This window comes from Acartia tonsa, chromosome 13, assembly GCF_053477335.1.
Source record: "Acartia tonsa isolate MP-2025a chromosome 13, ASM5347733v1, whole genome shotgun sequence".
Classification (NCBI taxonomy): domain Eukaryota; kingdom Metazoa; phylum Arthropoda; class Copepoda; order Calanoida; family Acartiidae; genus Acartia; species Acartia tonsa.
This window is the reverse complement of record NC_137272.1, coordinates 46,103,947-46,129,012: the sequence shown is the minus strand read 5'-3', so window position 1 is coordinate 46,129,012 and position 25,066 is coordinate 46,103,947. Positions and strand designations below refer to the sequence as shown.

The 25,066-nt window shown below is 32.1% G+C and overlaps 1 protein-coding gene across 21 annotated transcripts in view; it reads left to right on the top strand.

The window, feature by feature from the left end:
- The window catches only part of osa (trithorax group protein osa), a 128,125-nt gene that overhangs the window by 44,287 nt on the left and 58,772 nt on the right, over nt 1–25,066 (top strand). Inside the window, exon 1 of one of the 21 annotated variants that reach the window (XM_080145730.1) lies at nt 19,253–19,405. The exons of the other annotated variants lie outside the window; for them this stretch is intronic. The gene's annotated coding sequence lies outside the window, so the exon portion shown is untranslated. Of the gene's footprint in view, nt 1–19,252; nt 19,406–25,066 lie in introns of those variants that run through there. 21 annotated transcript variants of the gene reach the window in all.

Genomic DNA, 25,066 nt, shown 5'->3' with positions numbered 1-25,066 from the left:
ATTTCATGATATATTCATGTTGAATTTTTGAAAAGTCATCGAGTATAGCATTTAGTTTTTACATTGCAATTCAGCAATAATATAAATGTACTATACTAGTCCCCAAAGTTTTGTTATATTGTTTTCTTATTTGTTGGCTTAACAACTTTGGGGACTTTAGTGAATTTGATTGGTTGGCTCATTAAGTTGAGTATTCAACGTTTTAACCACTAATTTTAATCTAAGGGATAATTTTGTGTATCATCATTGGGAATGTACATCAATTTATCGGCCATTGTCTTATCCCTTTAGATATCTGACTATTCTAATAACTAAAGTTGCAATTTATGTTTGTCTTATAAGATCTAGAATACTGCTGTTTCATAAGCTTTTTGTGAAGGTTTTATGCTATTTATTATTTCCTTCCCACCCCACTCAAAAAAGGATATTTGCTGAGCTATAATTGTCCAGTAAGATATCAATTTTTCTAAAGGGATAAGACAATGGCCGATAAATTGATGTACATCTTAAATAATGATACACAAAATAACCCCAACTGTATAATATTTAAGTTAGTGGTTGAAACGAATGGCCACTCAACTTAATAAACCAACCAATAAAAATTAGATTAGAGTCCCCAAAGTTGGTAAGAAAACTTTGGGCCCATATGTCCCCTCTCTCCGTGATTTTTATACAGTTTACTATAGACTTACAACAATTTGTGACATTTGATATTCTTAACATTAAGTAAATAAGGTAAATTGCACTTAGATACACAACAAATTAATGCAATTGTATACAATGTTTGTGTGTGTGTGTGTGTGTATGGGTGTGTGTGTGCGTGTATGTGTGTTTGCGTGTGTGTGTGTGTGTATGTGTGCGTGTGTGTGTGTGTGTGTGTGTGTGTGTGTGTCTGTATAATAACATTAATTGCCTTCAGGGTGGAAGGGGACAATGGGCTGTTTATTGCACTTGTCCCAAAAGTACTATAATGACATTCTCTTATTTATTTGCTTAACAACTTTGGGGACTAATACTGAATTTCTACCACTTATTGTAATCTACAGAAGGGGTAATTTTGTGTATCATCATTGGGGATGTACATCAATTTATCGGCCATTGTCTTATCCCTTTAGATCCCTGAATTGAGCTACTTTCTTTCCACTTTATTACCTCTCTCTAATCTAACAAAATGCTAATTGGTTGGGGGTAGGGGGGGGGGTGGTTAGTCCCCCCAAAACTTTGAAAGTAAAGTTTATAAATGCAAACTTATCTATTTCTCTCTCTCTCTCACTCAATTTTTGTCTATCTATCTATCTATTTCTAGTAAACAATAATAATAAGTACTATTGTCATTACTAATGTATTGAAAAGCGAAGCTTTTCTACTATTAGAGAAGGTTTGTTAGTTTATTTTCCACCTATTGTTTTCAAATTTTGTATGAAGATTCCTACAACAAAAAACGGACTATTAGTCTTTTAAAAGAATTAATTATAGTCCATTGTCCAATCGTCTATTTTCTTGGATGTAGTGATAATGTTTTTTTTTGTCTGGGTCAATGATAATTTGTGTGTGAGTGTGTGTATGTGTGTGTGTGTATGTGTGTGTGTGATAATGATTATTTATGCAGAATAATAATTATGTTCTTTATGTGTACTTTCTGTTCTATATTTATACCCTTATATAAAAGTAACAGGATCTGTGTTTGTATGTATGTATAGTCACAGGAGTATACCAGTTTTTCGTTGGCTTAACAACTTTGGGGACTTGTTTAGTGTTTAAACGTTTCAACCACTAATTCTAATCTACAGAAGGGTTAATTTTGTGTATCATTATTAGGGTTGTACATCAGTTTATCGGCGATTGTCTTATCCCTTTAGATCCCTGCGAGTATACTTTTTAAAAACCTATATTAAGAAATTAATATTAAATAGTGCACTGATAAGATTTAAAAAATAACAGCTTTGATTGGAATTTCAAATATTTCATATTTGTATATTATTATCAAGGGTGATAAGATACTATACATTCTTTTCTTTAAATTCCTTAATTTCGAATATTGTAAAATTAATAGTAGCACAGCTACTCCATAATTATTGAATTTGAGTATTAAGTGAGAAAAATAAAAATTAACCTATAAATGACAAAACATTTTTCATAGATAGTCTAATAAGAAAGTTTAAAAAATTCTATTTATTGGAGTGCAAAGCTTTTCAATTCGGGGGTGTAAAGCCTTGTGGGGTTAAAAAAAATGGAATGACTGTCCTACTTGATTTCTTATTTTAAGGGTGTGTTGAGACCCCTCTAAACCACTCTTTGGCAGACTTTTGCTTAGTAATCTTTGTTTATATAGACTTGAATAATTTTGGTGTGTAAACTAATTATGATTGTAGCACCCTTAAGTTATGTAATTATGACATTCCAGAGTTGGCTAGACACATATTTACAAATATATTACCCCCAGTTAACCTTTACAAACTAGTACATGGATAATTATTTTAACAAACGAGGACAACTGTGGCCAAAAAAGCTTCTTAGACTTTAAAACTTTGAAGACTTAAAAATATTTTTTTAAATACAGAGGCTGTTTATTACACTAGTCCCCAAAATTTTATATTTATGTTTTCTTATTCTTTTGGCTAACCAACTTCGGAACATTCTATTGAATTTTGATTGGTTGGTGCATTAAGTGTCCAAATATTTCAACCACTAATAAGAATCTACAAATGGGGTAATTTTGTTTATCATCATTGGAGATGTAGATCAATTTATCCTTGAAGATTTTTTGTATGAATAATTTTCCTTATTTCTTAAGCAGCTTTTTGCAAAAAAAAAATAACCGAAATGTTTTGATGATAAATGCCAACAAATTTTGTCCTAATGTTGACATAAGTCAAAATATTAAACAAACAAAAATGATTTGTTGAAGTTAAAAAATAAACACAGTTATAATGCAGTTGGGGAAGAAAATGTCCTTTTAGACAAGGATCTAAAGGGATAAGATAATGGCCGATAAATTGATGAACATCCCAAATGATGATACACAAAATTACCCCTTCCCTAGATTAAAATTAGTGGTTGAAACGTTTGGTCATTCGATTTAATTAAACAACCAATTAAAATTCTATTTAAGCCAACAAATAAGAAAACGTTATTATGGAACAGGACAATTTGTTGATTCCATGAAGTTTTTGAGATTCGTAAATAATGGATGTTGTCATCCTTGTTTTAAAATATGCAGATGATCTGATAATAACTCAGGGTGGGGCTTTTTTTTCTCTCTCTCTCCCCCTTTTTTCTCCTCTTTCTTTTTTCTTCTGTGTTTCTTATGCTCCAAATTATAATTGATGTTAGAATATATCAGGATCTAAAGGGATAAGAGAATAACCGATAAATTGATTTACACATAATTACCCCTTCTGTAGGTTACGACTAGTGGTTGAAAAGTTTGAGCACTCAATTAAAGTTCCCAAAGTTGTTAGTTAAGCCTACTAATAAGAAAATATTATTATAAAACTTAGTTATTCATGAAAAACGATGCTATTCAAAACATTATTGCAATAATGGTGTGAGACTTGTATGCCCTAATCAATCCTTCCTATTATCATTCTTTCCTCTCCAATATGATTTTATTTATTGCTTATTATCTTTTTTTCTAATTTTTTTGTCTTATTTATATGGTCTGTATGAAAACAATGTGTGAATACACATTACTGCATACATCTAGTTTTTAGGAAACTGCCATTTGGGAAGAAAATATTTTTATAAATTAACCATTTCAATAAAATTTGACTGTATATATAAATGTATATAATATTTATTTAATTCATTTATGAATGTAGTTTTTTTTTCTATGTATGTACACCCAAGAATAATAAATCTAATCTAAAAAAAATATATATCAGTATGGATGAGAACAGGTTCTAATCCAGCGGATATTAATCAGTGCCCTATCCCTATAAATCCCTGAAAATATCTGTTGCAGTTTGATAAAGCATCCAGACAACAATCATAATAATTCCTTACATAGTGTTTCTTGGTTTCTTGCAATACAGTCAAAATTAAAAATTAGCTAAATTTTAGGGGTCATGTCATGTGGCTATTTACATTACTCAAGTCCCCAAAGTTTTATTATAACTTTTTCTTAATCTTTTACTAACAACTTTAGTGACTTTTATTGATTGATTATTCATGAAGTTGAGTATCCAAGCATTTCAACCACTAATTATAATATACAGAAAGGGTAATTTTGTAAATCATCATTAAGGATGTACATCAAATTATCAGGAAATACATGAGGTACCTAACCCCTTTACATCTTTGGTATCCCACATTTTACCCCCCTTAAAAAAAGTTTGGACGTCTTTTTAAAGGTAGCCTTTCAAATCTTTTTCGCTGTTTTTTATGAAATATTTTCTTAATAATGCCCCTCCTTAATCCCCCCCCCCCCCCCTACAAAGAATTATGGATGTATAAGGCGGATATCATTGAGTGTGCATTTTTATCAGGGATTTAGGGGATAGGGTGTTTGATTAACCTATTGGTGGATAAGTTAATACCCTCCTTCATCCCCACCCCTCTGTTATGTCTTAATTACACTAGTCCCAAAAGTTTCAGGACTTTGGTGACTTTCAAACTGGTTATAAATTGGTTGTTTTACTAATTGTAATCTATAGAAGATGTAATTTTGTGTATTATCATTGGGGATGTACATCAATTTAACGCCCATTGTCTTATCCATTTAGATCTCTTGTCCGAATAAGGTACCAAATGAAGAATCTTGTTTAGTAATATGGTTCATTTATAGTCTATTGTCCCTCCCCTCTTTGTCAATTTTAAGTACAAAATTACCAACAAAACTAGAATACCATGTGATTTTTTAGGTATTATCAATAGTTTTACCTTCTAAAGTACCTCTGTGTTACATCATTTTGGGAACTAAAAAGTGGTCTCAGGGAAACGGAATTGTAATATAAATAAAAGAGACAAATGGATTTATAAAGGGATAAGACAATGGCCGATAAATTGATGTACACACCCAATGATTATGCACTAAATTACCCCTTCTGTAGATTTAATTAGTGATTTAAACATTTGGACACTGAACTTGATGAAACATCCCATCAAAATTCAATAAAGGTCCCCAAAGTTATTATGCCAACTAATAAGAAAACTTTGGGGACTAGAGTAATAACCTAGCTTTGAAAATGCTACGTTAAATCAAAATGCTTCATTGTTCTAGAACTCATTTTCAGATGATTACTATTGCTAAAATGTACCTTATTAATACAGGAATCCTCTTTTAAAACTAGATCAATCCATGTTTTTTTTTTACGAAAAAAAGATCATTTTTTCTTGATAGGCTTTGGCAGCAGTAGGGCAATTTTCTTCCCATTTATACAATGACTACAATTACTCACATACATACACATATACACACACACACACGGACAGACACACACACAGACACACACACACAAATATAGCAATCAACAAGTTGATTGGTTCTCTTTACATTTTGTGTAAAATGAATGTGCGGTTTTGTGTTGTGTTATTATTTCTTTAATCTTACAATAGATAGAATAATTATTGAGTAATGGTTTTATGTTTAAGATAGTTCAGAAAGGCAGGGATCTAAAGGGATAAGATAATCGACATAAATTGATGTACATCCCCAATGATGACTAACAAAATTACCAAAAAGTACCCAAAGTTTTCTACCCTGCGTTGATTATCTTATTAAACTCGTTAAAAACCTTTATGCAACTATCTCTTAAAATTGAATCCAATATTTTTTAAAAAGGATTACTCCAATTTTATAATTAAATTCCATTATCAATAATGCACAATTGATAGAAAGATAGTGGTGTACAGAATAAATTGCCAGGAATCTAAAGGGATAAGACAATGGCCGATAATTTGATGTACATCCCAAAGTTGATACACAAAATTACCACTTCTGTAGATTACAATTTGTGGTAGAAACGTTTGGACACTCAAATAAATGAATCAAAATTCATAAAAAGTCCCTAAGGTTGTTAATCCAACATAAAAACTTTATTACAAGAGTAAGACGTTGGGGACTAGTGTAATAAACAGCCCAATGTCCCCTCCCTCCCTGATAAATTAGACAACTGGGGCCTTTCTTATTCATTTCAATCAACTTTGCTTTTATTATTATCCAGGGAGGGAGGGGACATTGGGCTGTTTATTACACTAGTCCCCAAAGTTTTGAAGTAACAACAACTTTGGGGACTTTTAAAGAATTTTGATTAGCTGTTTTTTTTAAAGTTTCAACCACTAATTTTAATCTATTGAAGGGATAATTTTGTGTATCATCATTGGTGATGTACATCAATTTATCGGCCATTGTCTTATCCCTTTAGATTCTTGATTATTATCTATATTTAAAGTTATTATTAATTGAAAGAAGGGAGGGAGGGGACATTGGACTGTAAATTATAATGGTGTCCAAAGTTTTATGATCATATTCTATTCGCTGGCTTAAAACTTTGGGTTCCTTTTTAAAAAACTTGATATGTTAGTTCAACAAACAATTTTAATCTACAGAAAGGGTAATTTGTTTATCATCATTGGGGATGTACATCATTTTATTGGCCATTGTCTTATCCCTCTAGTCCACTGAGTAAAATATCTGGGATTTGGAGCCATTTTCGCGATCTTAATGGACAGACAAGCACTTGTTTTCTATTCTGATTTAGAATGACTCAAGTTCTAAAATTGTTAGAAAATTCCTGTTCTAAGTTTAATCATTTTTTAGTGGGAAATCCTTACAATCATATTATAAGACAGAGATAGACTTTCTAAAGATATTTTTTGTTTTAAATACTTATTAATCTAAAGGGAATCTAAAGGGATAAGACAATGACCGACCGATAAATTGATGTACATTGACTATGATGATATACAAAATTTTCCCTTCTGTTTGAACACTAAACTTAATGAACCAACCAATCAAAATTCAATAAAAGTTCCCTAAAGCAAATAAGCCAACGAAGAAGAAAACGTTATCTTTAACTTTGGGAACTAGTGTAATTCCCCTCCCTCCCTGAAATAAATATATTGTTTTAAAAGGATGTTTGTAATCCAAATGTAATTAATACTAATCACCCACCTTTTTAATGCATGTTTTTTTTATCATTTTTATAACCATGACTTTTCTTTTTAGGTAAGTTTAAAAACCTACATCAAAACAACATTTGGTTTGCTTGGTAATAGTAATTTATCGAATCGTATTATAGACAGCTTTGCGCGGAAATAAAAATGAAAAATAATAAGATTTAAACCAGGTTTGTTAGCCCGAGATGGGTCGAAGGCCCGAATGAACATTAATGTTTTTAATTTTAATATTCGTGAAAAATAGATGCTATACATGATTTTTCAGTATGGCTGTAGAACCGATTCTGATTCAGCGGATATTGATCGGTTTCGAAGCCATACTGGTAAAGATAAAGAAACATTGCGAAATAAAATTCACTTTAGTACTTTGATGTTTTTGCAATAGGTGTGCAATTAATTCCACCAATATGTATTCAATAAAAATCGCTAAGTAATTCAATAATCAAACGCAGGAAGAGAGGGGACATTGGGCTGTTTATTACACTAGTCCTCAAAGTTTTGTAATAACGTTTTCTTGATCGCTAGATTACAGTCTTTGGGGACATATATTTAATTTTGATTGGTTAGTTCATTAAGTTGAATGCCTAAATGTTTCAACCACTAATTGTAATCTATAGAAGGTTTATTCTGTGTTTACTCTGTTTCGGAAATTGTCTTATCCCTTTAGATCATTGTTTATTTTGGCAAATCTTTCTGCGATTGTGATATCATACTACAAATCTTAATGTACGCTCAAATTTTGGTGCGGTTTTTTTTTGGAGGGAGGGGGGGGGGGCAGTGGGTGGGTGGTTGCTTTGATGTGCATAATAGTTTGCGAATTTCTTCGAATAAGGAGTGTCTTTTTTACAACTTGCAGCGTTTGGGGACTTGTTTTTAGAAAAACAGGGATCTAAAGGGATAAGACAATAGCCTATAAATTGATGTACATCCCCAATGATAGTACACAAATTGCCCTGTAGAATTAGGGGTTGAAATGTTTGGACACAAAGCTTAATGAACCAACCAAGTCCCCAAAGTTTTTAAGCCAATGAATAAGAAAATATTATTATAAAACTTAAGGTACTAGTGTAATTAACAGCCCAATGTAAAAAAAAGCACTGATATTTTTGTAGGATTGTATATGTTCATGACAACATCTAGAAGTTGTAAAATTGTTGCGAATTTGGGAGGGGGGGGGGGGGTAAATGAAGTTTTTGGGGGCATAATAATATTGCATGATGATGATCTTGTGTATTGCAAGCAACAGTAATTGTGACAGGGATTTGTTTTCTCAAGATTATTTAATTGTTTGCAGAGATATAAAGGGATAAGACAATGGCTGATAACATGATGTACATCCCTTTTAAAGATTAAAATTAGTGGTTGAAGCGTTTGTGAACCAACAAACCAAAGTTTAATAAAAGTTTCTATTTTTGTTAAGCCAACGAAAAAGAAAATGTTATTATAAAACTTTGGGGACTATCAGCTTACCCGTTTTTGAGATCTTTATCCCCATCCTAATGATGATATAACATCTGCTCCGTAGAAGGAGGAACAACTTTTTTCAACCAGCACATTTTTTTTTCAATGCTTATAACTTCGTGCTTTGTGTGTAAAATGCAGGGAGGGAGGGGACATTGGGCTGTTTATTACACTAGTCCTCAAAGTTTTATAATGTTTTCTTATTCGATGGCCTAACAACTTTGGGGACGCTTATTGAATTTTGAATGATTGGTTCATTAAGTATTATCATTGGGGATGTACATCAATTTATCGGCCATTGTCTTATCCCTTTAGATCCCTCTAAAATGTGTGTGTGTTTTGATTTTATGTAATGTTTTTTCTTATAAAGTATAAAATGTTTAAAAGCATTTAAATATTTAGTCCGTCTGGGATGAATGATAGAATTGTCCTGTCGATTTTAAACCTTGCAGGGAGATTCTTGAACAACAAAGAATAAATTTTAGGGTTTATTTGTTTTGCTTAAAATGACTAGGTAATTTAAGAAAATTATTCATATCTTTATAAGCGTAGCATCTGTATAGTTGTGTCTTAAGATGCAAATACGTCAATATTAAGCATTCATAGCACTTTTGCTTAATCATTAAAAAAGAAGTATTTTGCAATACGAACTAAATAGAATTCAATGCATTTATATAATTCAAATTGCAAAAATAAAAAAGTTGTACTCCAAATAATCAGATAGTAAGATTTATATTTGTTTGGTCTACAATCATATTAATGAACTGCAAATTATTCATGGAGGGAGGGGACATTAGGTTGTTTATTACACTAGTCTTTAAAGTTTTATAATAATGCTCAACAACTTTTCAAGGGGCTTTAATTAAATATTGATTGGTTGATTCATTGAGTTGAGTGGCCATACATTTCAACCACTAATTGTATTCTGCAGAAGGGGTTATTTTATGTATCATCATTGGAGACTTACATCAATTTATCGGCCATTGTCTTATCCCTTTGCTTCATATGAATCCTAAACCACAATTTTATTAACAAGAGGCCTTTTTGTTCATAATTTTTATCTTAATTCAATCATTTTTTTTTACTTTTTAAATGCTTTGCCTTTTAACTGTGAATTGAAATTATTTTTGTACAATTTTGAAAAGCGCAGCTTTTCTATTATTAGAGAAGTTCTATCTGTACGTTGGTAGTAAAGGTTGTTAATTAAGGCGTTTTAGAATTGTCCTAAAGTTTTCAAATTTCTGTAATAATTTAATAAGCGTGGCAATAATACTTTGTTAATGTTCGTTTGTCTGTCTGATTGATTGGGCTTCGCTTTTATGGATGTTGTTGAGATAACTATGGCTTCTACTGGACATAAATTGCAGACAAATTCACTTAGACTCGGGGTAAAACCTTTCAAGTTCAATTTCAAAAGATATTTAAAATTTAGAGAGATTTGTGGAGGGATTGGGGGGGGGGGAGGGTTAGTAAGGCAAGTATTTTAAAAGCAAAGCTTTTCTAAAATTAGGATCTATAAAAGAATTGTTGGAAAGTTTTGGAGCTTAGCGCCCCTAGCATCTAAGGGCTCTGCATTTGAAAACTATCAAGGGTCAAAATCTCAACATTAAATAGCCTAAAACCTTACTGCTTTATATAATAGGATTGGTTATCTTAATAAAATTTCTGATCTTTACTTTCTTGTTATGATTAAATTGGAAGATTTTTTTATGTGAAAAATATTTGAATTTGATAAGATTCTATTATTTAATCCTTGGAATGCATTTAACTGAATATAATCTTTGCGTCAAGTCATGAACAGACAGACAGACAGACGAACAGACATACATACACACACACACACACACACACACACACACACACACACACACACAGACAACATGTGTTTAGAAACTTTTCAAACTTTATCATATAAAACCAGAGAACTAAAGGGATAAGACAATGGCCGATAAATTGATGTACTTCCACAATGATGATACATAGAATTGCCCCTTTAGTAGATTACAAAAACGTGTAAACGTTTGGATACTCAATGAAATGAACTAAATCAAAATTCAATAAAGGTCCCCAAAGTTGTTAGGCCAACTAAACTTTAGGGACTAGTGTAATAAACAGCCCAATGTCCCCTCCCTCCCTTATATAAAACACAAAATGCTTGAAAACTTTTGAAAGGGAAAAACAGTAGTTGATAGACATCTTTTTAGATTTGCAAGACATGCTCTTTGCTTTAAGTTTATGTTACTTAATTTGGGTTGTGTTGGTTTGTTAAATGACCACTGAAAAATGTCGTGTAATCAAAGGGTTGCGCCCCTAGAATCTTGAATTCAAAGGGGTAAGAAATAGGCAGAAAAATAGCCTAAAACCATCCAGGGAGTTGTGTGAAACTTTCTTAATGGGAGAACTTAATCAGTTGATAATAAATCTAAATAGTTACAAATAAAGATCGTGCAATCAAAGGATTAAGCCACACTTAAAAATTGAGATTTTAAAAAGGAAAATTGCAAAAAAATAGATAAATTGCTATTCCTATAAAGCAATCATTATAGAAATTATTCTGCAAAAAATAATAAATCAAATGATACGTTTTTTTGTGGTAAAGCTGCTTATATATTAATAAAGCTACCAGGGATCTAAAGGGATAAGACAATGGATGATAAATTGATGTACATCCCAATGATGATAAATCAATATTACCCCTTTTGTAGATTATAATTATAGGCTGCTAGTTTCAACTGACCAATAAAGATTACACAGATTTTATGTCAAAAAACTTTGGGTACCAGTTAAAAGTCCCCAAACTTCCTGGGTAAAAAGTACTTTATTTTGTGGTGTAAAGCTGTTTATTCATTGAAGTCTGTCATTAGACTACTAAATATTTACTATTCAATATATAGAATATATATAGATATATCTATATATATATAGTAAATCAGAGAATTACTCAAATTATCATAAGCAAGTTAGTTAAAGGATCCATTTCATAGATTCTTGTATTTCTATGGGCTTAAACAATTTTAATTGACTCTATACCAAGTGTTGAAAATGATCAACTTTCATTTAGGATTAATTTAAACAGCTGTTTTTAATTTAAACTTGACCATATATACACATATATGATTAGGGGCTGTTGGGTTTTATTATAAAGGGGAAGTGGGGGGGGGGGGGGGAGAAAAAATTTCACAATAAGACATATTAACTTTTGAGGTGTGCCTTGCTTTAGATATTACGCCATTTGATGTAATACAAATCTCTCCAATTCTTTCACAACTTTTCATGTCCTAATGCCCTTTCCCCATATCTCCCCCTACCCCCTAGTGAGAGGTGGGATAATTGCCCTCAAGGGGGGGTTGGGGGGGGGGAAACAAATCGAATCCTCAAAATGCAAAGTTTGAAAGTAAGTTTTGGATTTAATTATCCTTCATTTTTTGTGGCGTGTTTGACGGCGTTTTAATGCCGTTTTCAAGGGCTATTAGCCGTTATATTTATGTATATTATATCGTTAATGCTTATGTATATATAGCAGTGACTATGAGTTGATCGCTTGTCTTGTTGTGGATAAAATTGTTGCCGAGCCCTCTGTGTTCAATTCTGTATAGAGAGTAGTGGGCTGTCACCCAGAGGGGAGTGGGGCAGGGGATCAACATGACAGGGGAAGTGGGGGCAGAGAAACAGCCATCTTGAATCTATATAGCAGGGCTTTTATACCAGAGTTTGGAAAATTTTCTGGCCTTTCCATTATTTTTGCCTCTTTTCTGGACTATGTTACTAAGAAAATTATTTTTATTAATGAAAATGCATTGGAATCCTTAGCTTTATATCATATTTTGTTTAAAACCAGAAATAAAGACATTTTTGATTTAACATCGTGTAGTTTGCCACTTAATGAAAAATGTAAAATTTTGGACTTATTTAATACAAATTATCAATAATTTTGGTATATAATTATTCATTTTTGATATACAAATGTATTTAGGGAAGAAAATGTTTGAAAATTTGGTCCAGAACGGCTAAAAACGTCAATTTTTGTTGAATTTTAAGCATTAACATCGCGTAGTTTGGCCACAAGCTCGGGATTTTGTGCAGAGTTGGGATATTATTTTGTGCTAGAGAGACTCACTCAATATTTTAACTCGAATATCTAAGAACACACAGCACAGAAAACTGTTTCAGGGATCTTAAGGGATAAGACAATGGCTGGTTAATTGCATGTACATCCCCTAATGATGATAAAAAAATTATCCTTTCTGGAAGTTTAGACACTAGTTGAACCAATCAATCAAAATTCAATTATTTTTTTATAAAACTTTATGGACTAGTGTAATAAACAGCCCAATGTCCCCTCCCTCCCTGGCAGAAAAGTGTGTATATGGAAGAATTAGTGTTGGAGGGGGGGGGGAGATTTAGAATTATAGAGGGGGGGGGGGGGGGATTTATACATGTATATATATTCAGGAGAGGGGAACGAACGGAACTTTTCAGTCCGACAAAAATTAAATTTTATCATGGGATATATAAGCTAGCCCTAGCCCTCCCCCCCCTTCTTCCAACTAACTCTGTTTTTACAATGCCGGTATAAAGGATTTAATATATGGGTGGATATATTGACAGGAGAAAATTAAATAAATGTTGCTAATATAGATCTAGTTTATTGGCTAGTAGGAGAGAGGGGATGGGATCAAAGGGGCGTGGATAGGGGTAATCTATAATACAAAGTAGAATGATGTCTGTCCGTCCGTCTGTCCCTTAAGATCTCGGTAACCACTTAACCGATCGGATTCTACTCTTCAGGGAATATACCTACTGGTCCTGTGGTGGTTTAAGGCTTTTTTCTAGTATCATATAAGCTAGCTGTAAGGAACATTTTGTTAGAGTAAGCGAAAATCTGGTGCAACATCCAAGTAATAATACATCCATTGTATATATATAATATATCCCTATATATTATGTATAATATATTAGTGTATGTTAGTAATAGCTGAAAAGAACTTTATAGATATGAGAGAAAGAGAGGGAGGGGGGCAATTTTATCAGAGAAATGAAAAAAAGGAAATGTATATAATAGATGTGCATAAAGTAGAAAGAAAGAGAGAAAGAGAGAGAGAGAGAGAGAGAGATAGAGGGACTTAGAATCAGAATTTTGAACGGACAAACAATATTTTACTCGTATATTACTTTTTACAATTTTTAGAGAGAATAGAGAGATAGTGTTTTTTTACCATCAAATGCATTTAGCGATCGTTTTTAGTAATCCTATTATATGTATAAAGTAGTAAGCGTTTTTTATCTGTCTCTATAAATCTCACTAACCGCTGAACCGATATGGTTCTCCTTTACAGTGTAGCTTCTCCTAGGTCCTGGGAAGGTTGACAACTTATATGGACGGACGTACAGCAATCGTATAGAGTAGCGCTACTAAAAAACATACCTAATTACATTGAATAACAATTACTACAGGAGGACATCAATTAAATAAATAATAATGTACTGTGCATTTGTGTAATCAGGGATCTAAAGGGATAAGACAATGGCAGATAAATTTATGTAAATCTCTCAATGATGATACACAAAATTATCCCTTCTGTAAATTACAATAGGTGGTTCGTATACTCAACTTAATGAACCTACCACAATTCTATAAAAGTCACCAAAGTTGTTATTATAAAACTTTGGGGACTAGTATAATAAACAGTCCCTTTCTCTCCCTGTAAAAATACTTAATCACTCTCTCTCCTTCTTTTTTTCCATCTCTCTCTCCCTCTCTCTCTCTTTCTAAATTGACAAACACCTGACGTAAAAAAAAATACGTAACGTAATGATCACAACACATAGCCATGCATTTATAGCTTTGCAGGGTGTCCCCAAAAAAACTTTGGGGACTTATATTATATGATTCTTAATTTCCGTAAATTATCAATCATATTTTTGATTGATTGCTTTTATTTTAATGATAATTTATCAAAATTTGGTAATTTTTTACAATTTTTTCACATCACCCTTAAATATACGGGCTGACAATTTCAAAGTCCTTCCCCCCTTCCCAACCCCGGTTCTAAATACCGCCCCACCCACTTCCCTTTTGGAAATAGCGTATCTATAAATCCACATTTGGCAGATTTATAATATATCCTTTATGTTATGCAAGGATTGTCGGACAATATTTGGTCGTATTTTTTTTTGCATAATGATCTCGAAAGCATTTCCCATGCCCCTCCCTTTATATCTCCCCCCCCCATTCTGACGTATTTTTTGTTGTTATCTAATTTCTTATAATTTCTACGTTGACACATTTATTTTTGGCGGATTTTCTTTGAAATTAGAATTTTTTTGTGTCTTAACATTGTAGTATTATGTTTTTGTATTTAGCTTAAGATTTCAATAACTTTAGTGGAGCATTCCCTAGGTCCCAGGATGGTTTTAGGCTATTTTATTTGACAATTTAAGCCTTAGGATTGTTTTTGGCTATTTTTCTAGTCCCTCTTTGCCAAAGAGCTCCTAGATGCTACGGGCTAAGCCGCTAATTACATCAATAAAAGACTAAATAATACTACTTTTATTACTTTTTGCCTACTAAAAAGTGTTTTAAAAAGCCACATGCACACTACATTATAAAACATGCTTTTTTTCTCCGTGTAATGCAATTATCGATTTCTATTGAAAATATGTTCTATAGAATATATATATAGAGAGAGAATAACATGAATAGAGGGGTATTGATTTTTTATACAACAAAATAGCCAGGGAGGGGGGGGGTACATTGGGCTGTTTATTACACTAGTCCTCAAAGTTTTATGATTAAGTGTTGGCTTAACAACATTGAGGACTGTTATTAAATTTGATTTGTTAGTTTATCAAGTGGAGTGTTCATCAACTAATTGTAATCTACAAAAGGGGTTATTTTAAGTATCATCATTTGGGATGTACATCAATTTGTTGGCCATTGTCTTATCCCTTTAGATTCCTGATATAGGATAGGTATAGATTTTCTGTCAATAGAGAATGTTTAAAATGGACGTATGGACATTCTAGTAATTGTTATAAAGATGCTACGCTTTTTAAATCATACATAACTACTACAGGAATTACCATGCCAAGTTTGAAATCAATAGGACAATTCTAAAATGCCTAAATATTTGTTACTAAGTCATCAATTGAATTTTAGTATGTTTTCTCTATCCTTAGCTCTGATAGAAACCAGGGATCTAAAGGGATAAGACAATGGCTGATAAATTGCTGTACATCACCAGTGATAATTCACAAAATTACCCCTTCTTTTGTTTACATTAAGCAATTTTAAATAAGTCCCGAAGGTTGTTATTACAGCGTTATTGAGACTTTTGGGACTAGTGTAATAAACAGCCCAATGTCCCCTCCCTCCCTGGATATAATCATAATAAGGTTTCTAATATCTCCTCTATCTCTATAGCGTGCCAGGGAGGGAGGGGACATTGGGCTGTTTATTACACTAGTCCCCAAAGTTTTATAATAACGTTTTCTTATTCATTGGCCTAACAACTTTTGGGAATTTTTAATGAGTTTTGATTTGTTAAGTTGAGTGTCCAAATGTGTCAACCACTAATTGTATTCTACAAAAGGGTTAATTTTGTGTGCCATCAATTGGGAATATACATAAATTTATCCGTCGCTGTCTTATCCCTTTAGATCCCTGATAGCACGTGCGTCATTTTGTACAATTATTTATCTAAAAACCATTTAATGTTATTATTTTTTTTTTCGAGATAATCTTTTAAAAATTAACTTTTCAGTAATTATATGTTTATTAACGTAGATCAAAGGCTATTGCTAAGTCTTCTAACTTATGAATTACTAGCGGCTTCGCCCCTAGCCTCTAGGGGCTTTGCCTCAAGAGGTGATAAAAAAAATTAATATTTATTGTTTTTAGTGAGAGAATGTTGCTATTCTTTCATTCAAAATAAATGCTGGAATAAAAAATATTTTTTAACAAAGGACCTAGGAAATCTTCAGCAAATAAAAAAAAAAAAAAAAAAAAAATGGGGGGATTTTTTTGTTTTTTGGGGGGGTTGGGGGTGTCCCACCCCCCAAGAAAATAGCTTAAAACCACCGCAGGACCAATAGGTATATACCCTGAAGAGTAGAATCTGATCGGTTCAGTGGTTACCGAGAACTTAAGCTTCAGACGGACAGACAGACGGACGGACGGACGGACAGACATCATTCTACTTTGTATTATAGATATTTTTAAACAAGGATGACAACATCCATAAGAAATCATGAATGGGCATTAGGCTGTTTATTGCACTAGTCCCCAATGTTTTATAATAACATTTTCTTATTCGTTGGCTTAACAACTTTGGGGACTTTCATTGAATTTTGATAGGTTGGTTCATTAAATTAAGTGTTTAAATGCTTCAACCACTATTTGTAATCTACAGAAGGGGTAACTTTGTTTTTCATTCTATTGACGTAGATATAAGGAAAATACGCATTTAAAAATATTTTTTCATTAAATTGAATAACAAATTCTATGGAAAAAAATAGATCTTTTTATTTTCAATTGTTACTTAATAACCTAATAATTTTAAATATAATTATCAAAAGAAATAAAAATATTCTTAGAATTTATTTTATATTAAATATTCTTAGTATCATTTTATAAGAAAAATATTTAATTGACAAAATTCTTGTTTAAATAATTACTCAATTCTAATAATGTAGTTAAGATACATTTTATTGTATTTTATTGCACCTTCTTAATTATTTTAAGTCACAAAATACTTGCTTATAGAGATGATTCGCTTAAAATATTTTATTTTGTTGTCCTAGGAATCAATGTTCCAAAAATCAAATTAATAGAATGATTATATCAGACTCACAAAAAGTTGTTTTTAAAAAGCATGTTCTAATTGGACGTACGGACTTTCTGGTAACGTTTATAGAGTTGATACGCTTTCTTAAAAGTGTAACCTAACTGTTATAAAAATTGTAGATAAACTTCGCTTTTAAAAAGTTAACACAAAAAGATTTTAGACCTTTTAAAGAACAAAGACTGCCTTTGTTCTAAAAGTATCAAAGACTTATTTTTAGAATAAAAAGACTTTTATTTATTGTAAAATATAAAAAATGAAAAAGAAACATTAAAGAAAATGTTTTTAGATTTTTAAAAATAAATGCGCAAAAATTATGACCAATTTTAGCCTACTGTGTTTCTTAGTGGTGGGGTTGTGTGCCGGCAAAACTTGCCGCGCCATTACATTTCTTTTTATGTACATTATTATACATGGATGTAGAATATACATGGATATTATGACAAGAGAAAAATTGTCGTCAATTTATATTACAATATCCCCTCGATTTTATTGGTCAGGCAGTTTATCCAGTAGGATGGGAGGGGACGGGGAAGATCTTTATTTTGGCCCGCTACAGAGTACACTTTATTATAGAACATAAAAATCTGGTGTACGTTCCAAGTAATAATAAATCCATTAGATTAATATTGACAGACCGCTGCAGGCAGCCGTGCCGGGCCAAATTCAGCTCTTAGCCGCCGGCAGGGGCCATAAGTTTTTTTTAGGATTTTTGTATTCCTATAGAGCTGGGGGTTTGTCGACTGAAATATTAATTTATTTTACACAGAAAATTTGTTAAGAAAGTCTAAACCCTTAAACCATTCTAAAACAAAATTTGCAGTATGGCTTTCGAACCGATTAATATCCACTGGATTAGAACCGGTTCTCTGCTAACTGAAAAATCATGTATAGCATCGTATTACAGACAATTTTTCATAAGAATTAAAGTAAAAATCGTAAAATTAAATCATATTTGTTAGCCCTGGGCTTTCGGACCCTCGTGTCAACAAAACTGATTGAAATCTTAAAGTTTATCTTTTAATATCTGCGGAAAGCTGTCTATAATACGATGCGCTTAATAACTATTATTGTATTTCATAGATGAATCTCTTTTTTATTGGACGGCTTTAAAAATTTAAAGCCAATCTTTGCCTATAGCAAGTCTTTGCCTATATATCTGTAAAAGTCTATAACACAAAGTTAAATGCCGGGTTGGGTACGGATTTACATAGGTCGGGCCAGTACAACTCTGCCGTTTCCATGGTATAAGAGCTTTTTACCTCTCATTTTTATCGCTTTTTCATAATTTGATGCGTTTTTATCTTAATTTCAGCAAAAAAAAGTAGTTTTGCTTACATTATTGTCAAGAAATTTATTACATTATTTTGTCTCAAAAAGGCTCAAAAATTACTATTTTAATGTAATTATTTAATAAATTCAATAATGGCCAACTGTGTCTAGTGCAATGGCCCTTATATTGTGTCCCGGCCCGGCGCGACCAATAATAATAAATCCGCCAACCTACTCAGGCCAAACACACACTGGCTATCTCAGTGTGTGTGGGTTTATAAAAACACACACACGCACACTAAGCTAGCCTGAAAAATACGCACCACGGCACCAGTTTGTGTTGGTGTGTTATAAAAACACACTCACGCACACTGGGCTAGTCTGGAAAACACGCACCACGGCATTAGATTGTGTGGGTGTGTTATAAAAACACACACGCACACTGAGCTAGCCTAACACACACACGCACACACCAGCCAACGGCAGGCCCAAATCCCATGAATGGCGCGTACCGCCCTTGTTCTATCTCCCCCCCCCCTCTAAACTGAGTTGAACTAAACTAAGAAGAAATATTGAACACAGTTCTCCTATTCTATCTACAACACGACTGTGTTTTAAGTTTTCAAAGTGAATTTTAGAGGTTAAAATTCGGGTGATTTTGTGTGAATTTAGCCCTAAAACATAAGAAATTACATGTATAATGTTATTAGGTACGTTTTTATGTTATAATCCGCGGAGAAATGTTTGTTTTAACCGGTTAAAAGTTAGTAAAATACAAAATATTGTGTATGTACGTATATAAATTAAATATAAAGCTTTGTGTCTATCGGGGGGTATAAACACGCGGGGATGGCTGGGTGGGGGGGGGGGGGAATGGGGTAGGTAGAGCCCCCCTTTCCTGTCTGCTATTTACTGTAGCTTGTTTTATTTACAGTAAATTTATTTTATAAACATGCCAGAACAGATAAGGATTAAAATAAAGGGTTAGGTTTCAAATTTTATATTTTAACATTTTGTAAAAATCACAAAACCTTTAAAACTTGTTTTTATTGGAAACAAGCGGCTACGCCCCTAGGGGGAGAGCGTCAGTAAACTAGCCTAAAACCATCCCAAGACATGAAATTAAGGATAAAATAGCCTAAATCCGTCTCAAGACATGGATTTAAGAAAAATACCATCACAATACGTAATTTAAGGAAAAAATAACCTTAAACCATTCCATTTGGAACGAATTTAAAGCTTTCATAAGCTGGAGAGCTCAATTGGTTCAGTGGTTAGCGAGATCTAAACGGACAAACTTAAGTAATAAAATGTCTGTTTGTGTGTTTCTTTACAAATTTCTTTTAAACATTCCCTTTAAAAGAAATGACATATGTCTTTACGATAGCAGTAAAAATCGAAATTTAATAAAAATTTTGGGGGGTTGGTGGGGGAAAAAAGGTATTTTAACATATGTTATTAAAGAAATTTAGTAATTTTAAACCGGCTTTTAATTTGATCTTTTATAAATTGAAAATTGATATTTCACTTAGAACCCAAAAAAAAAGATATGCAATAAAATATCCTTTCATTTTTAAAATGATGCACAAAATTACCTTGTCTGCAGATGACAATTAATGGTTGAAACATTTGGACTCTTAATTTAATGAACCAACCAATTTTCAATTCAATCATAGTCCCCAAAGTTTTGAGCAAACGAATAGGAAAATATTATTATAAAACTTTGGGGACTATTGTAAAAACAGCCCTATGTCCCCTCTCTTGCTTAGTAGGACCCAAATCGCTTTAAATTGGGATTTAAAAAATTGTTTTTCAAAACACTTTTCCTACTAATGCACTATCAGAAAATATTTTTGTAATGATACCGATCAGCTGTTTTTAATTACATTTTGTGTGTGTGTGTGTGTGTGTGTGTATGTGTATGTGTGTGTGTGTGTGTGTGTGTGTGTGTGTGTGTGTGTGTCTTGTCTGTAAATAATTGCATTCTGTAATAACGTATGTAAACAAATATTTATTATGTAATACATAAGTAGTATAGTAATATTAATCTCTCGTTATTATCCTTATATAAAAGTAACAGGATGTCTGTCTGTGTGTCTGTACCGAAGGATCTCCCTAACCACTGAACCGATATGGTTCTCCTTAACAATGTATGTAAACAAATATATATTGTGTAATACATAAGTAGTTGTAATATTAATCTCATATAAAGATCAAAGAATTCATTAATTCTATAATATAAAGTAGTAAGGTTGGTTTGTTTGAAGCTTAAGATCTCGGAAATTGCTTGTTCTAATTGTCTGTACTTTTTAGGGAAGCTATCTAAATGTCTTGGAGTGGTTTTAGGCTATTTTCTTCATTTCATTTGGCCTCTCCTAGAGGCTAGGGGCTAGTCCTATTAAATAAAAATGTAAGGTTTTTTGTCTGTAGCTTAAGATTGTGATAACTCCTGAACTGATTGAGTTCTTTAATTTAGAGAATCTTCACATAAGTCCCTCGAAGATTAATGCTATTAAATTTTTAGTTTCAAGTTGGTATGGTTTTAAGCTATTAACTGCACTTACCTAACCTTTGGAATAGAGCCCCTAGATGTTAGGGGCGCAACCGCTAGTTGTCAATAAGAAAATATAAAAGGCACATGTCATTGTTGAATATAAAAAAAAAACTTTTTATGACTGGCAAAAAACCAGTTTTCTTGCATTAATTAATCACTATCCAGACAATGCAGAGAGAGAAAGTACAATGGGCTGTTTTTATTACACTAGTCCCCAAAGTTTTATATTAACGTTGTCTTATTCGTTGGTTTAACAACTCTTGGGACTTTGTGAATATTATTGGTTGATTCATTAAGTTGATTGTTTAAACGTTTCAACCACTAATAGTAATCTACAGAAGGGGTAATTATGTGTGTCATTATTGGAGATGTACATCAAATTATCGGCCATTGTCTTATCCCTTTAGATCCCTGAAACATATATGTGTGTTGTTAAGTAAATAAATCTTTTAACCTGTCTAGCTGATAATAGAAGACATCAAGATAGATAGATAGATAGATAGATAGATAGATAGATAGATAGATAGATAGATAGATAGATAGATAGATAGATAGATAGATAGATAGATAGATAGATAGATAGATAGATAGATAGATAGATAGATAGATAGATAGATAGATAGATAGATAGATAGATAGATAGATAGATAGATAGATAGATAGATAGATAGATAGATAGATAGATAGATAGATAGATAGATAGATAGATAGATAGATAGATAGATAGATAGATAGATAGATAGATAGATAGATAGATAGATAGATAGATAGATAGATAGATAGATAGATAGATAGATAGATAGATAGATAGATAGATAGATAGATAGATAGATAGATAGATAGATAGATAGATAGATAGCCAGATGTAGATATAGATAAAGATACCCAATAAGAAATAGTTCATTTATTTCTTTTTTTACACTAATGGCTGCATCCTTAGCATTTTTGGACACTGCATTTGGAGGAATAGGTAAAAAAAATAGTCTTAATAAACCATTACTATGTTAGGCTTCCCTAAATGGAGAACCCGATCGGTTCAGTTGTTACTACGTTTGAACACTCAACTTAATGAATCAACCAATCAAAATTCACTAAAGTCCCCAAAGTTGTTAAGCCAACAAATAAGAGAACGTTATTATAAAACTTCTTTGGGGACTAGTGTAATAAACAGCCCATTGTTCCCCTCTTTTTCTCTGGAAAATATGTCCTCATCTTAGATAAGTTCTAAAATCAGCTGGTTAGAAAATCACACACACACACACACACACACACATATTTCAGTAATGTTGAAATATTTAATGGAATTCAATGCTTGAAAGGATAATGGAATGTCTAAAGGGGGGAGCAATGGGGGTTAATTTATTTTGGGGGACAAATAGACTTTGGGAAGGTTATGGCAAAACTTATTATGTACACTTACATACACATACACACACACACACACACACACACACACACACACACACACACACACACACATGCACATATAATTTACATGCCGGCAAATTTTAAACTTTTTTCAAAGTTGTTTTTCTCAAACATGGATAGACATAGGTTTTTCTTGCACAATTGCAGGATTTTGGATTTATCAAAAAAAATGTTGCATGAAAATAATGGTATATAATCTAGGGATCTAAAGGGATAAGACAATGGCCGATAAATTGATGTAAATCCCCATGTGGATCACAAAACTACCCCTTCTGTATAGTAAAATTAGTGGTCGAAACGTTTGAACACTCAACTTAATAAACCAACCAATCAAAATCAACTAAAGTCCCCAAAGTTGTTAAGCCGACGAATAAGAAACCTTATAATAAAACGTTGGGGACTAGTGTAATAAACAGCCCATTGTATAGTCTCTCTCTCTGTTCAAAAACTAAATGATATTAGATTATATAATAACTTAGATAAGTATCTACAATTGTTAAATATTATTATCATTTACTTATATTGTTATTAATCTTATAGGTATGTATTCAAAATTATCAGCAGCGATAAAACTTGGACGTCTCTAGATTGTATTAACAGACATAATATTTTAATTCGTGGAAAATTATCTGTAACAAGATGCTATACCTGATTTTTCAGTTTGGCTGAGAACTCATTCTAATCCATTGGATATTAATCGGTTTCGAAGCCATACTGGAAAATAAATTAAAACAGTCATGATATCCTTAAAATTTCCAGTTAATTTTCTAAAGACAAACGAACGGACGCGTATTATTTAATTCCTAGAAAAGCCATTTTAAATTACATTTAAATGTGACTTACTAATTACTTTAATAATTAAGGGATTGGACAATTGAAAACAAAATTATCTAGTTGAAAAACTAGCAGCTACGCCCCTAGAGGCCCTTAGGTTGGAAAAGGAGGTCAACCAATTTTAAAAACAAGAATTTAAAAAATCGGGAGGGTGGTGTACCCTCCTCCAAAAACAATTGCAAACCTATGAGAAGCTTCACTAAAGAGGAGAACCATATCGGTTCAGCAGTTAGCAAGATCAATCATAATAACGTTTTTTTTTATTAACAACAAATAAGGAATTTTGATTGGTTGGTTCATTAAGTTAAATGTCCAAACGTTAAAATCACTATTATAATACACTAATTGTAATTTAATGTGTCATCATTGAGGATGTACATCAATTTATCGGCCATTGTCTTATCCCATTATATTTTGATTTGAATACTTATTTATCTACCATTGTACTATCCCTCTGTCTATATAATTACCTAACTCATTAAGTACAGATTACAAAGGGCAAAGAAAATTCACATGTAGATTTAGCCAGGGAGGGAGGGGACATTGGACTGTAAATTATACTGGTACCCAAAGTTTTAAATCTTCAAAATTTTACATTAGTTGTTTCTAACTTAAAGTGTTTAAAGTTTTTAATGTATAAAAGGAAGTAATTTTGTTTATCATCATTGGGGATGTACATCATTTTATTGTCCATTGTCTTATCCCTTAAGATAATAATCTTTTCTTGGTATAACATATTATTGTGTTAATTTCATTGTATTCAAATGAACTTCCACTGTTAAGCTTTTCAGCTTTAATTACATCGACATTAGTACCCAAAGTTTTATTTTATTTGTTGTCTAAAAACGTGGGGTACTCATAATGAATTATGATTGGAAGGTTCCAAACTTTTTAACCAATAATTTTGATTTACGGTTGGGGTAACTTTATTTATCATCATAAAGGGATATATATTAATTTATCGTCCATTGTCTTATCCCTTTAGATTGAATAGATTTAATAAATATTCATCTTTTCTGCATTTTGAAAAGTTTGATATGACTATAGACATAAAATTATCTTAGTACGTCACACTTACACACTCACACACATACATACACACACACACACACACAGACTTAGAATAAAGTAAAAGGTATAAATTGGTTATGAATGTTTAATCTTTCAACAAGAGAAAATCAATTACCTTAATCCAATCCCCTTTTAAATATGATTGGTGGATAACTTTGATGCTAATATGCATGTTTCCAGGGAGGGGAAGGGGACATTGGGATGTTTATTACACTAGTCCCCAAAGTTTTATAATAACAATTTCTTATTAGTTGGCTTAACAACTTTGGACACTCTTATTCAATTTGATTGAGATTCTTGAGTTAACGTTTCAATCACTATTGTTAGCTACAGAAAGGGTAATTTTGTGTATCATCATAAGGGATGTACATTAATTTATCGGCCATTGTCTTATCCCTTTATATCCTAAAACAAGTATTTTTCCTACTGTACATTTTTATTTACTTTTCTCTTTATCCCTGAAAGACACACAGACAGACGACAC